Source organism: Balaenoptera physalus (genome assembly GCF_965194825.1).
Source record: "Balaenoptera physalus genome assembly, chromosome: 12".
NCBI classification, from domain to species: domain Eukaryota; kingdom Metazoa; phylum Chordata; class Mammalia; order Artiodactyla; family Balaenopteridae; genus Balaenoptera; species Balaenoptera physalus.
In genome coordinates, this window is record NC_138897.1 from 92,798,803 (window position 1) to 92,812,538 (window position 13,736).

At 42.0% G+C, this 13,736-nt stretch overlaps 1 long non-coding RNA gene across 2 annotated transcripts in view; it reads right to left on the minus strand.

The window, feature by feature from the left end:
- LOC309640106 overlaps positions 1–13,736 on the minus strand; it is a 226,109-nt gene that overhangs the window by 181,631 nt on the left and 30,742 nt on the right. The window lies entirely within an intron of this gene.

Genomic DNA, 13,736 nt, shown 5'->3' on the forward strand with positions numbered 1-13,736 from the left:
TTCGTGTGTATATCGGAAAGCTATTCATTTTTCCCGCCCAGCATGTATCTATCTCCCTGCTACGTCATGCCCAGTCACTATCTCTCGTCCTTTTTTTTTTTTTTTTTGGCCAAGCTGCACGGCTTTCGGGATCTTAGTTCCCCGACCAGGGGTCAAACCCCTGCCGCCTGGAGTGAAAGCAGCAAGAGTCCTAACCACTGGACCGCCAGGGAATTCCCTCCACCTCTTTCTTTTAATAACAACCTTACATTTTTCATTTGGGTACCACACATTCCTGGCAGAAGTACAGATCTTCTTTGGCTTACGATGGGGTTTGTGGAGGAAAATAATCAATAAACAATCAAGAAGAATAGAAAAGAGTTTTATCTGAGCCAAACTGAGCACTAGCCTGGAAGCCTGCTTCCCAGATGATTCTGAGAAGCTGCTCCAGAGAAGCAGCGTTTTCAGCACAGTTTTATATCATGTCAGAACAAAGGACGTTAAACAAGTCAGGGATACATTTCTTCAAGGTTTCAAAAAAAATAAAAATAAAAACAGACCAGCACGTACAGGCACAGCACATACAGCAAGGCCTTGGCACCTGGGAAGGGAGGCTTATCATCAAAGGAGGACCAGCATTGGCGTCCTAGGAAGGGAGGCATTTAATATTTATTTTTAACATGGACATTCTTTACTTCTGGTCAATACGCCCTTTTCTTTAATAATTAAAGCAGGTGTACAATGTCCTTTTTTTCAAAAATTTTTATTGGCGTATAGTTGCTTTACAATGTTGTGTTAGTTTCTGCTGTACAGCAAAGTGAATCAGCTATGCATATACATATATCCCCTCTTTTTTGGATTTCCTTCCCATTTAGGTCACCACAGAGCAATGAGTAGAGTTCCCTGTGCTCTACAGCAGGTTCTCATTAGTTATCTACAATGTCTGTTTGATAGGCCACAAACAGGCTATTTTTAGCATCAAATCCAGGTGAACTCATGTATAAGCCAGAATGACTTCCCCATATCTCACTAAGTGAAATTTTCTTTTATCAGGCTCAAGTCCCAATAAGCCCATCGTAAGTTGAAACTAGCATTACGTTGAAACGCACTTAATACACCTAACCTGCTAAACATCAGAGCTTAACTTATCTGAGCTTATATATGCTCAGAACACTTATGTGAGCCTGCAGTTGTGCAAAATCATCTAACAAACACCTATTTTATAATAGACTGTTGAATAGCTCATGTAATATATCAAATACTGTAATGTAAATGAAAACCAGAATGGTTGTAAATGTATTTTTTATTAAAAAAATTTTTTTTATTTTTTGGCTGCACCACGCAGCATGTGGGATTTAAGTTCCCCGACCAGAGGTCGAACCCACACCCCCTCCAGTGGAAGTGCAGAGTCTTAACCACTGGACCACCAGGGAAGTCCCATGGATCAGTAATTGACCCTCAAGATTGCACGGCTGGGGCTCGCTACCCAGCAACACAGGAGAGGAGGTACCATGTGTTGATAGCCTGTGAAAAGACTGAAATTCAAAATTCAAAGGTTGCTACTGAGTGCGTGTCATTTTCTCACCCCTGTAAGTCAAGCCATCATAAGTCGGGGACCATCTGCACGTGTACCTTGGTGGCGGTGATGTCTTCTACTCCAGCGGGCACATGACACAAAGCTGGCCAGTTCATTGCAACCCCTTGACCTGAGTGACTATTTCAACTGATGCTCAAACAAAGAACCACAGAGACAGACAATAATGACTGAGTTCCTAGTTCCAGCTCTACCTGAAGCCTATCATCCCTAGAAACTTAGCTACATAAACAGTTGACTTAGTATACATGGTTTTTTATTTGTTTTTTTACATGTTTTGTTTTGTTCTGTTTTGATATTCGAACCTGAAAGAGTTCTTACTAATACAGTATGAATCCAGGCTTACACTAGCGCTAGGGAAACACAAAAGATTAAACATCAATCTATTCTCACTAGAAGCTCACTGCCTTCAAAGGGGATCCTGCAATGATTATCCCAAACTGAGTTTCAAAGAAAAGTGACTAGCTTGCAAACCCCCCCACAAAAAATCATAAGCTTATGCTTTTCTTACAATTTCCTCTGCATCCACGTTCACCTAATTCAGCCTGTTCACAAGTGGCTGAGATGTTTACACTGTTTTTCCCCATGTCCACCAGCAGCCTCTCAAGAATCCCAAAGAGAATGCCTACCTGTCTTTGGCACACTAAGTAAACAATTTCCCCATGTTAAATATTTTACTTAAATCATCCCATAGTGTCAGAGACTTCCACAATTTCACCATCTATCAAAAGACAAGTATATTTTGTGTGTGTGCGCAAGCTCTGGTTTTACACCTTGAAAGCATGTTTATGTCCTTTTATGGGGACTGATTTCCATTAAGATTGCATGTTATTCTGAGTAGAGGGACAATGTACTTCCTGCCCCTTCGTGCACTGGGGACGTGAATGCAGGGAGTAGTAGGAAGGCTGAGATCTCCCTGTCAGTTATGAGTTCGGGTGTGTCAGGGTTAGAAAGTGGGCTGCAGGAGTTCTGTGCCGAGGAGAAGGGACCTGGCAGAACCAGAAGCTAGCACAGGACACCTTCAGCAGCTTCTCTGTCCAGCTGACATGTTGCCAGAGGGAGGAACAGCCTCGTACAATGAGGTCAGAAGAATGCTTCCATCCTTAGGGCTCCTGTAGCCCAGGAGTATGACAATCCCTCCATCTCTCTTTACGTTGCTTAGATGGTCAACGGTCACAGTGTTTTAAATAACTCTACTTGTTTTTTAGTTGAAGTACAGTTGATTTACAATGTTGTATTAATTTCTGATGTACAGCAAAATTTCAGTTATACATATATATATATATTCTTTTTCATATTCTTTTCCATGACGGTTTATCACAGGATATAGTTCCCTGTGCTATACAGTCAGACCTTGTTTTCTATCCATTCTCTATATACTAGTTTGCATCTGCTAACCCCAGACTTCCAATCCTTCCCTTCTCCACCCTCCTCCCCCTTGAAAACCACAAGTCTGTTCTCTATGTCTGTGTAAATGTCTCTACTTCTGTTGAGTTTCCATCTTAAGAGACCATTGACTCTCAGAGAGATCTTTGGGCTGAAAAGAACTGCAAGATTATGTTGGCTTCAGAAAGCTGCCTTCAAGAAGGGAAGGTAGCAATGACTCCTTCTTCCATGTGTAGAAACAGAAGCCCCAGTGGGTTCGTTGAACGACCCACAGCCAATACAAAGGCAACGGAGAAAACTAGATCCTAGACTTCAGCGCCGCGATGCTGTCACCAGCACCACCACTCAAGAGAGAAAAAATAATAGCTCTGATACCAGTGAGCAGCTGGTATGTGCCAGGATTATTACAGGGAGATATCATCCCATATAATCTCCATGAACAAAGGTACATCAGTGGTTCTGTTTTCATCTTCATTTTACACAGGACTCAAGGTACGTGGAGGCTCTAAATAGGAAAGAATATGAACTACCCAGGGCTTCAGCTTCTGGGAACTCGAGAGAAAAGCAGTCAGAGGGAAGTCCGTTCAAGGATGTTCATTGGAGCATCAGTTTTAACAGGAAGATGTCAGAAACAGCCTCTAAATATCCTTCAGTGAGGGAGCTGCCTAGTGAACTGGTGTGTGTGTGTGTGTGTGTGTGTGTGTGTGTGAGAACACGAGGCAGAGGGTAGAACGAAGGTGGGTGGATGGTCACTTCATCTCTTGTGCCTCAGTCTTTTCACCTGTAAAATAATACATTTCAAATTGATTTTGAGAAATGAGGCAGGTGTGTCCACCTGTTCTTCTGAGCACGTGGTCTGATTGCATTTCCTGCCCCCTTTGAGTTTTGGTGCTTGGGCAATAAATGGAGTGGAGCCACGTGCTCAATTCCAAACAGAAGCTCCAAGAGCACAAGACCCCTCGCTGGCTCTTTCTCTGCCACAGCGATGGTGACCACGGTGTCAGCCCGGGTCCCGGCATAAGGACAACGCAGAGTGAGGGCCCAGCTGACCTGCACATGCAGTGAGAGGAAGAAGCAACCTCTGCTCTTTTCATGATTAAAACTTAGGGATCAGGAGTAACCACTGAACACATCACTTTTGACTCTGTCATCTCAGTTTAAAGACAACCAAACAAAAACCAAAACCAAAACCTGGGAACAAGTCTTACACCCACTTAGTAGGCTTGTTTTGTTTTTTTTTTTGCACAGAAATGTGAGTTGGCAATTCCAAAATTATTTAGTGTGTTGTAGGATTGGGCAAATCAGTACACATATGGTGACTCATGAGAACCTGGCTTTTGTTCACTGAGGGAGGAAGGAGTTACAGGATGGCCAGGGAAGCAGTTAGAATGGACCTGGTGCTATTGCATTGGGATTGGACAGAGGAAGACAGAACACCCTGGGTTAATTAGGGCAGGAGAAGACAAACAGGGAGAGAGAGCCCGAGAGAAGGTAGAGAAAGCACACTTTTATTTTTTAACATCTTTATTGGAGTATAATTGCTTTACAATGGTGTGTTAGTTTCTGCTGTATAACAAAGTGAATCAGCTATACATATACATATATCCCCATATCCCCTCCCTCTTGCGTCTCCCTCCCACCCTCCCTATCCCACCCCTCTAGGTGGTCACAAAGCACCGAGCTGATCTCCCTGTGCTATGCAGTTGCTTCCCACTAGCTATCTATTTTGCATTTGGTAGTGTATATATGTCCATGTCACTCTCTCACTTTGTCCCAGCTTACCCTTCCCCCTCCCCATGTCCTCAAGTCCATTCTTTACGTCTGCGTCTTTATTCCTGTCCTGCCCCGAGGTTCTTCAGAACCATTGTTTTTTTTTTTTTAGATTCCATATATATGTGCTAGCATACAGTATTTATTTTTCTCTTTCTGACTTACTTCACTCTGTATGACAGACTCTAGGTCCATCCACCTCACTACAAATAACTCAATTTCGTTTCCTTTTATGGCTGAGTAATATTCCATTGTATATATGTGCCACATCTTCTTTATGCATTCATCTGTCGATGGACACTTAAGTTGCTTCCATGTCCTGGCTATTGTAAATAGAGCTACAGTGAACATTGTGGTACATGACTCTTTTTGAATTATGGTTTTCTCAGGGTGTATGCCCAGTAGTGGGATTGCTGGGTCATATGGTAGTTCTATTATTAGTTTGAAAACACACTTTTTTTGCAGTTAAAAAATTTTTCTTAAAAACAGCTTTATGGAGGTATAATTGTTATACGTGTTTTTAAACAAGTTAGACAGCTAAAGAGTGACAGAGTTAGAGAGACAGAACAATGAAGCATAGAGACATAGGAAGTTAAAGACAGTCGTGAAGACAAAAAAAGTCAGAGAGAGAGTATTTGTGAGTTGAATCTTGGTCTGTATTCTCTGCATTCTTGTGTCCTCTGTTTCTGTTCATGCAGTGGGCTCTGTTCCTTTACACAACTCAGCTGTGACAGCAAATAATAATTACATAAGTATTTTCTTTAATTCCTATCTTGAACCTTACTATTATCCCTTCACCAAAGACCTGCTTCATTGCAATGGTTCCTCTGTTGTCTGAAATACAGCTCCTTATACATCTTGGGCTAAGTTAAAATTGAATGAAGCTTCAATTCTGTTGCCACAGAACCAGCAAGCCAATGACAGCTGGTCAATTAAAACCCAAACCTGATTAGATGGCCCCACTGAGAGAAATACTCCAGAGGAAAAGCAAAGGACTATGGAAACTCAAGTCCACGGTCAGAATTTTATTTGAATGTGAATAAACCCTTCTGTGCATTTTTTACTGTGAGCTGGCCAGTGCCTTTGTGACTTCACTGAGCAGTGAGGACCTTGGCTGGAGCCTTGGGCTGATTCCCAATCTTTCAGTCAGGGCTTATCCATGGATGGATGGAGAGATGAGGGGAGGGCAGAGCAGGAATGCGAGGAAGATAAGGAGAGAAAAATACAGGGAGAGGCAAAGAGATTGGGAGAGAAAGGGAAAAAGACAGTGAGAAGAGAGAGAGAGAACAAGCAAGAGAACATGTACGCTTAAATGAAGTCAGAAAGAGTCAGAGACAGGCAGAGAGAATGACTGTGTGACAAACTGAGGAAAGGCATGAGGATAAGCATGATGAGAAGTAAACAGAAAGTCCTAGAGCTGGTGAGACAGCTACCGGAGGGCAGCCAAAGAAAAGGTATAATAAAAGACCCAAATGGAAATTCAGGAGATGAAAAATACGGTGCTTGAGTTAAAAAACGCAAAGATGGGGCTTCCCTGGTGGTGCAGTGGTTGAGAATCTGCCTGCCAATGCAGGGGACACAGGTTCGAGTCCTGGTCTGGGAAGATCCCACATGCCGCGGAGCAACTAGGCCCGTGAGCCACAATTACTGAGCCTGCGGGTCTGGAGCCTGTGCTCCGCAACAAGAGAGGCCGCGATAGTGAGAGGCCCGCGCACCGCGATGAAGAGTGGCCCCCGCTTGCCGCAACTAGAGAAAGCCCTCGCACAGAAACGAAGACCCAACACAGCCATAAATAAATAAACAAATAAAAATTAAAAAAAAAAACAAAAACGCAAAGATGGGATTAGCAGCAGATCACACATTTCAAGAGAAAATAAGTTGAAGACATAACAATATATTGAAAACTATTCAAAATGAAGAAGAAAGAGAAAAGAGACTGAAACAAATCAATTAAAAAGTCAGAGGCCTGGGAGTCAACATCACACTGTTTAACATACATATAATTGGAGCCTAAGAAGGAAAAGATAAAATATGTGTGTGTGTGTGTGTGTGTGTGTGTCCAAATCAAGCAATTTCCAAGAAATAATTGTCAAAAATTATCCAAATTTAACAAAAACTGAAACCCTACAGTTCCAGGAAGGTCAAAAGTCCCAAAGTAGTCTAAACATTTAAAATAATCATATAAGATACATGAAAATCAAACTGCTGGGTTTCCCTGGTGGTGCAGTGGTTGAGAATCTGCCTGCCAATGCAGGGGACACGGGTTCGAGCCCTGGTCTGGGAGGATCCCACATGCCGCGGAGCAACTAGGCCCGTGAGCCACAACTACTGACCCTGCGCGTCTGGAGCCTGTGCTCCGCAACCAGAGAGGCCACGATAATGAGAGGCCCGCGCACCGCGATGAAGAGTGGCCCCCGCTTGCCGCAACTAGAGAAAGCCCTTGCACAGAAACGAAGACCCAACACAGCAATCAATCAATCAATCAATCAATCAGAACATGAATTTCTAAAAAAAAAAAAAAAAAAATTCGCCCCAAACTCCATGTCTCCCATATTAACTTGCCCAGAGGAACATTGTGATGTTAAGATCAAATCCAACCTTCCATGATTAAAAAAATATAAGTAACAGGATGTATTTTAACATGTGTAGTTTTTTCCATCTGATAAATTATTTACCACCTTTTTCCTTAATGGGCATAAGTCTATTGAGATTAATGTATAAAGTGAGTGCTCTGTTAAACTATTATAATCTAAAATAATTCTAATGTGCTGCTCCAGCATTTATGAATAGCATTTCGAGAATCAAATGCATACGAAAGAAACTGCTAGATATAAATTTATTTTTGTCTCCACAGCTGTATGATATTACATCCAACTTTATAATTTCTTTGCCTGAATCCTTAAGTATCTAAGTGGGCTTATTTCTCAGGACAGACCTTTATCTTGCTAGACAAAGAAACCTCTTTGAACCTCCCCTCAATTTAGAGAAAAGTTCCATCTTTTTTTTTATTGTCTATCAATTCACTATGTTGAACAAATTATTATCTTTTTCCATTCATACAAGCAAACTCAAATTGCAAAATAATGGATAACCTGTTTTCTTAATTCCTTACCTGAATAATAATATTCATTAACATCTAAGGAGATTTCATCCTACGAGAACTCTGTTTTGTCTAGACTATAGCTCCAAATCATGCTGCCACTGGGAAGTGATTAAAAAGTGGATCCAGGCTAACAGCTCCTTCACCTGCACCCTTGCCAAAATCTCAGACCAGCGGTCCCTTCTCTCCATCTCTGCTGAGAAAAAAATCCAATCACCCCCGGGTGAACAGTGAACCTTCAGGGACCCAGTAAACTGCATTTGTTCAGGAGACAAACACAAGCTGAGCTATTATTTTAATCTGCATTTTCACCAGGAGGTCAGAGCTGCTACAAATATAATTGTGCCAGTATCTATAATAATATTGCAATCATTATTTTTTTTCTCATTTCACCTGAGAAGAAAATTATACAGGTTATTTTATTAGACAGAGTTTTCAATGAGCTTGGATATTGATGTAGAATACAAAGTGTCAGGAAATGTTACTACAAGGAAATGAAGGGAGAATTGAAAGTTTCCTTCTTTTTCTCACAGAGGAAACTTGGGGGGGTGAATAAGACAAAAAGGATCCATTTGTCCTTCTGTTGAAGCCATTCTCTCATCTCAAAATGTAGATCCTACAGTTAAAACCAGACTCTGGTCACCTATTTAAAAAGTCACATATAGACACTTAAGATTTGAATGTGAATTTTGCCTAGAAAATGTCTTGTTTTCAAAATGCCACTCCCAAATTTATTCTAAGTTTTCTCATGTAGCGTACTTTTAAAATTTTATAAAGACATTAATTTTTATTTTAAAACACTTAGTTCGGGCTTCCCTGGTGGCGCAGTGGTTGAGAATCTGCCTGCCAATGCAGGGGACACGGGTTCAAGCCCTGGTCTGGGAAGATCCCACATGCCGCGGAGCAACTGGGCCCGTGAGCCACAACTACTGAGCCTGCGCGTCTGGAGCCTGTGCTCCGCAACAAGAGAGGCCGCGATAGTGAGAGGCCCGCGCACCGCGATGAAGAGTGGCCCCCGCTTGCCGCAACTAGAGAAAGCCCTTGCACAGAAATGAAGACCCAACACAGCCAAAAATAAATAAATAAATAAATTAAGAATGCAAATGACCCAAGGATCAGGTGTTTCAATTTAAAAAAAAAAACAAAAAAAACAACTTAGTTTGTAAATAATTATAATTCAGTGCTATAGACCACAGGTCTTATTGCGATGTATGGTAAATAGTTAAGGCCACACAACTGTGGCAACTATTCCATTCTGGCGTTGTATCTCAAAAGGAACCATTGATAATACTTGAATAGGCATAGATGTGTTCCAATAAAACTTTATTTACAAAACCAGGCAACAGGCCAGATTTGGCCCAATGTCAAAATTTTCTGACCTCTGTTCTCAATGATCATCCTTCTGTGCTCACCAAAGCTACTCCTTAAAGCTTTTCAGTCTCAAATAGCTGTAACTCTACCTTTTCTGGTTTTTTTTTGGTTTTTTGGTTTTTTTTAAACTGAAGTACAGTTGATTTACTATATCATGTTAATTTCAAGTGTACAGCACAGCGATTCAGTTATATATATATGTATATGTATATATATATATATATTTTTTTTTTTTTTCAGATTCTCTTGCCTTATAGGTTGTTATAAAATATTGAGTAGAGTTCCCTGTGCTATATATAGGTCCTTATTTGTTATCTATTTTATATATGGTAGTATGTATATGTTAATCCCAACTCCTAATTTATCCACCCCCCTCTTTGGTAACCATAAGTTTGTTTTCTATGTCTGTGAGTCTCTTTCTGTTTTGGAAATAAGTTCATTTGTATCTTTTTTCTTCTTTCTTCTTTTTTTTTTTTTTAGATTCCACATATAAGTGATATCTTATGATATTTATCTTTCTTTGTCTGGCTTACTTCACTTAGTGTGATCATCTCTAAGTTCATCCATGTTGCTGCAAATGGCATTATTTCATTCTTTTTATGACTGAGTAATATTCCATTGTATATATATACACCACATCTTCTTTATCCATTCATCCACCAATGGACTACCCTTTCTGTTTTCTGAGTTATAAATCTTGCTGCCATCATTCTTTCACACCCCACATGAAATTCTTCAGTGAATCTTCTCAGATCTCCCTTTGCACATCCAGAATATGACCATCCTCACCAACTCCACCTCCAGAACTACATTCTTGGCCGACGCTACCATTTACTGCAGCACACTCCTAGGGAATCTGGCTTTTGCCCTTATTCCCCTTCAGTCTTTGCTCAACACGGCAGTCAGAGTAAGACCATTAAAATACCTGTCAGACCTTTCTCTCCTCAAACCCCATCTCACACAAAGATAAGGTCTTTATAAAAAGTCAAGAGAAAGACAAATACCATATGATACCCCTTATATGTAGAATCTATAATATGACATAAATGAATGTATCTATGAACAGAAACAGAATCATGGACATAGAGAACAGACTTGTGGTTGCCAAGGGGGAGGGGGCGTTGGGGGGATGGATTCGGAGTTTGGGATTAACAGATGCAAACTAGTATAAATAGGATGGATAAACAACAAGGTCCTACTGTAGCGCACAGGGAACTATATTCAATATCCTGTGATAAACCATCATGGAAAAGAATATTTTAAAAAGAATGTAGGGACTTCCCTGGTGGTCCAGCAGTTACGACTCTGTGCTTCCACTGCAGGGGACACGGGTTCAATCCCTGTTCAGGGAACTAAGATCCCACATGTGGCGCTGTGCGGCCAAAAAAAAAAAAAATACAAAAAACCAAAAACCAAGAAAAGAATGTATGTATATATAGATGTATATAATCTGTATATATATCTGAATCACTTTGTTGTACAGCAGAAACTAACACAACATTGTAAATCAACTATACTTCAATTTTTTAAAATACTGATAAAAAAAAGTAAAAAAGTCAAGAGCCCATCATAGGACCTACCAGCCCCGACATAGTCTTTCCCCGTCTCTCTCCCTACCTTCCCCTTTATCCTCACTGGCCTTGAATGCTCGCCCCACATCCCCTTTGTCTAGTTGTCCTGTTTCCATTTATTAATTCAACAGCCATCTGCAGGGCATCAAGTCTGTTTATGATCGTATGTTTACTGAGATGATGATATAATGATGCCCCTTCACGCACTCTCTGCGTCCGAGTCCCGTGTGCGTCTTTGTAGGAGAACATTCTTTTTGCTCCTTTTACCACCCACGGAACAACCCAAAATGCACCGTCATAAAAAAAAAAAAAAAAAAAAAAAAAAAAAGATGGGAGAGAAGAGAACATAAAGAGGAGGGAAAGGGGGGAAAGCAAAAGAAAGAAGGGAAGAAAAGGAGTGGGAAGATGGAGAAAAGGAGACAGATGGAGGGGGACACTCCTCAGAAGACCATATCCATTTAGGAAGCCAAAGTGGCTCAAATAGTTATTTCTGTCCCTCTCTCTGGTGCTTCTTTTTCAACAAATATTTACGGAACACCGACCAGATGTCAAGTTGTCTTCTAGGTAGTGAGGAGACAGAAGTATATAAAGACAAACGTGACCTTCCCTTAGGGACTAAAAATTCCCATGAGGAGAGAGAGAAGTTCGCCAACAATGTCACGAGATGATTTTGGAGTGCTAAGTTCTATGAAGGAAATAAAAAGGATGGGCGCCATAGATCTGGCAAGGAGACTGGCCAGGGGGTCACTGTGGTCACCCTGGCAAGAGATGATGCCGTTGGGCTCAGGTGTTGCCAGGTGAGATGGAGTGAAATGGCTGGATTCTGGATAGATCTTTGAGGTTCCACATGATGGTTAAAAATGGAGAACCGTCACGGACGTCTCCTTGATTTTTGAGTCCTCTCTTTTTTTATTATTTTTAAAATTGGAGTGTAGTTGATTTACAATGCTGTGTTAGTTTCTGCTGTACAGCAAAGTGAATCAGTTACACATATACATATATCCAATCTCTTCTAGACTCCATTCCCATATAGGTCATTACAGAACAAAAAATAGAGTTCCCTGTGCTATACAGTAGGTTCCTATTAGTTATCTTTTATATACAGTCGTGTGTATATGTCAATTCCAATCTCCCAATTTATCCCCCCTGCCCCCCTTGGTAACCATAAGCTTGTTTTCTACATCTGTGACTCAATTTTATTCCAAGCACATGGGAGGCGCCATTTGCTGAGACAGGGAAATCTGGTGGGAAAATTCTGTCTGTCAACACAAAGAATGGGGCTTGAAGAACGTTGTGAACATTGGAATGACCAAAAGCTTAGTAAACTCTTTACAAATTAGATTTCCAAAACTCAGCGCTACTGAAAGAGTTGATTAACAGGAATTTCACTCTATTAGAGGCTTGTTCTCTGAGTTACAAATGAAGCCCTTTGAACTGGAACTCACACCAGCGTCATGGAGTAATCACTCACGGACCGAGAATAAAACACATAATCAATTGGCAATGGAAAGAGAATGCACTTTGGCGGAAACACAAATCGCCTCTGTCCAAATGACTGTCTAACAGTGAATGACCTGGGAGGCACTGGCTGGTCTGATGTGATGAAGGTCTGTGTGCCTTGCCTGGGACAGTGACATCCAGAAGCTGCACCACTAAGAGGAGTAACAACCACCCCACAGAGCCATGGTCCTCTTCACACATGACTCCATGTGGTTATTCCTCATCACAGGAAAGATCTGGGACTTGGGAGACAGGAATTTTGGGGTCAATTCAACTTCTGCCTAGCTGAGTATCATAAACAAATACTCTCTGAATCTGGAGCAGAACAAATAAATGACCAGGAAAAGTCACCCCCCATGCCTCAGTTTCTGTGGGAGGTTGAGCTTATTAGATGGTCTCTAATGATGCCATCCAAATCAAATACCATCTGTCAACCTTTAGCTATTGAAATACATCTGATTGAGACACGGATATAAATTCCATTGTCAACAAGAGCTGAGTGTGCAAGTGAGTGAAGCAGGCCCGGTTGGGATGGGGTGGGGTTGGCCGGGCAGAGAACCAGAAAATTGGGGGGAGGGCAGGGGTTGAGCAAGGATTCTGGAGCCAAGCTGCCTTGGACTCTCCCAGCAGCCTCTGGGGACATCCTTGGCTGGAGTAATTGTGCCTTATTGATTTATCATCTCCATTTGGCAGATGGGGACATTGAGGCTCAGGGATGTCCAGGGTCTTGCCCCAGGTCAGACAGCCAGGAAGTGTCAAGGCAAGATTTGAACCTGTGTTTTGGTCTGACCCCAGGTCCCGATGCTCTTAATCGCTGTAATTTAGTGCTTTGCCATCTACTGTCTCTCTGAGAGATCCCGTCTTTCACCTCCTCTGCTCAAACTGGCCAAGACAGCAGCTGGACCAGACCTCCCACCTCTGTTCCTCTCTCTGCCTGTATCTCATGGAAACAGCCAGGGATGAAATCAATCAGTCCCTGTCTAGCTCCCTCCTTCCTCTCCCAATGAAGGAAAAGGAAGGATACAGAATGAAAAACTGGACAGTCCCTGCCCTCAGTGAGGGCACCATCCATTGTCAACCTACTGCCTGGAAATGCTGCCAGTCGGCCACACTGGACTTTACTTCCTTTTAAAAATTTTAGATAACAATTAAAAATCGGAAACGTTTTTCATCTTCAAGTTTCTGGCTGGTCATGGACATGAGGAAGGTCGGGCCAACCTGAGCTCCGACTCTCACGTGAAAAGAGTGGAGCTGAGTGGTGGCGCCCCCTTTCGGCGGGACTGAGCCCTGTTCTTCTGTCCCCATCCGCGCTCTGCGCTCTCACGCCCACCGCCCAGCCAACCACGTGGGAACCGGGTGCTGGAGAAGCTGATGTTAAGCCCGGTGACCTGTGGTATCTGCAGGCACCGTGGCGTTTTATAAACGCGTGACTGTGTGCCTGTCCTCGGGAGGCTTAGGATCCCAC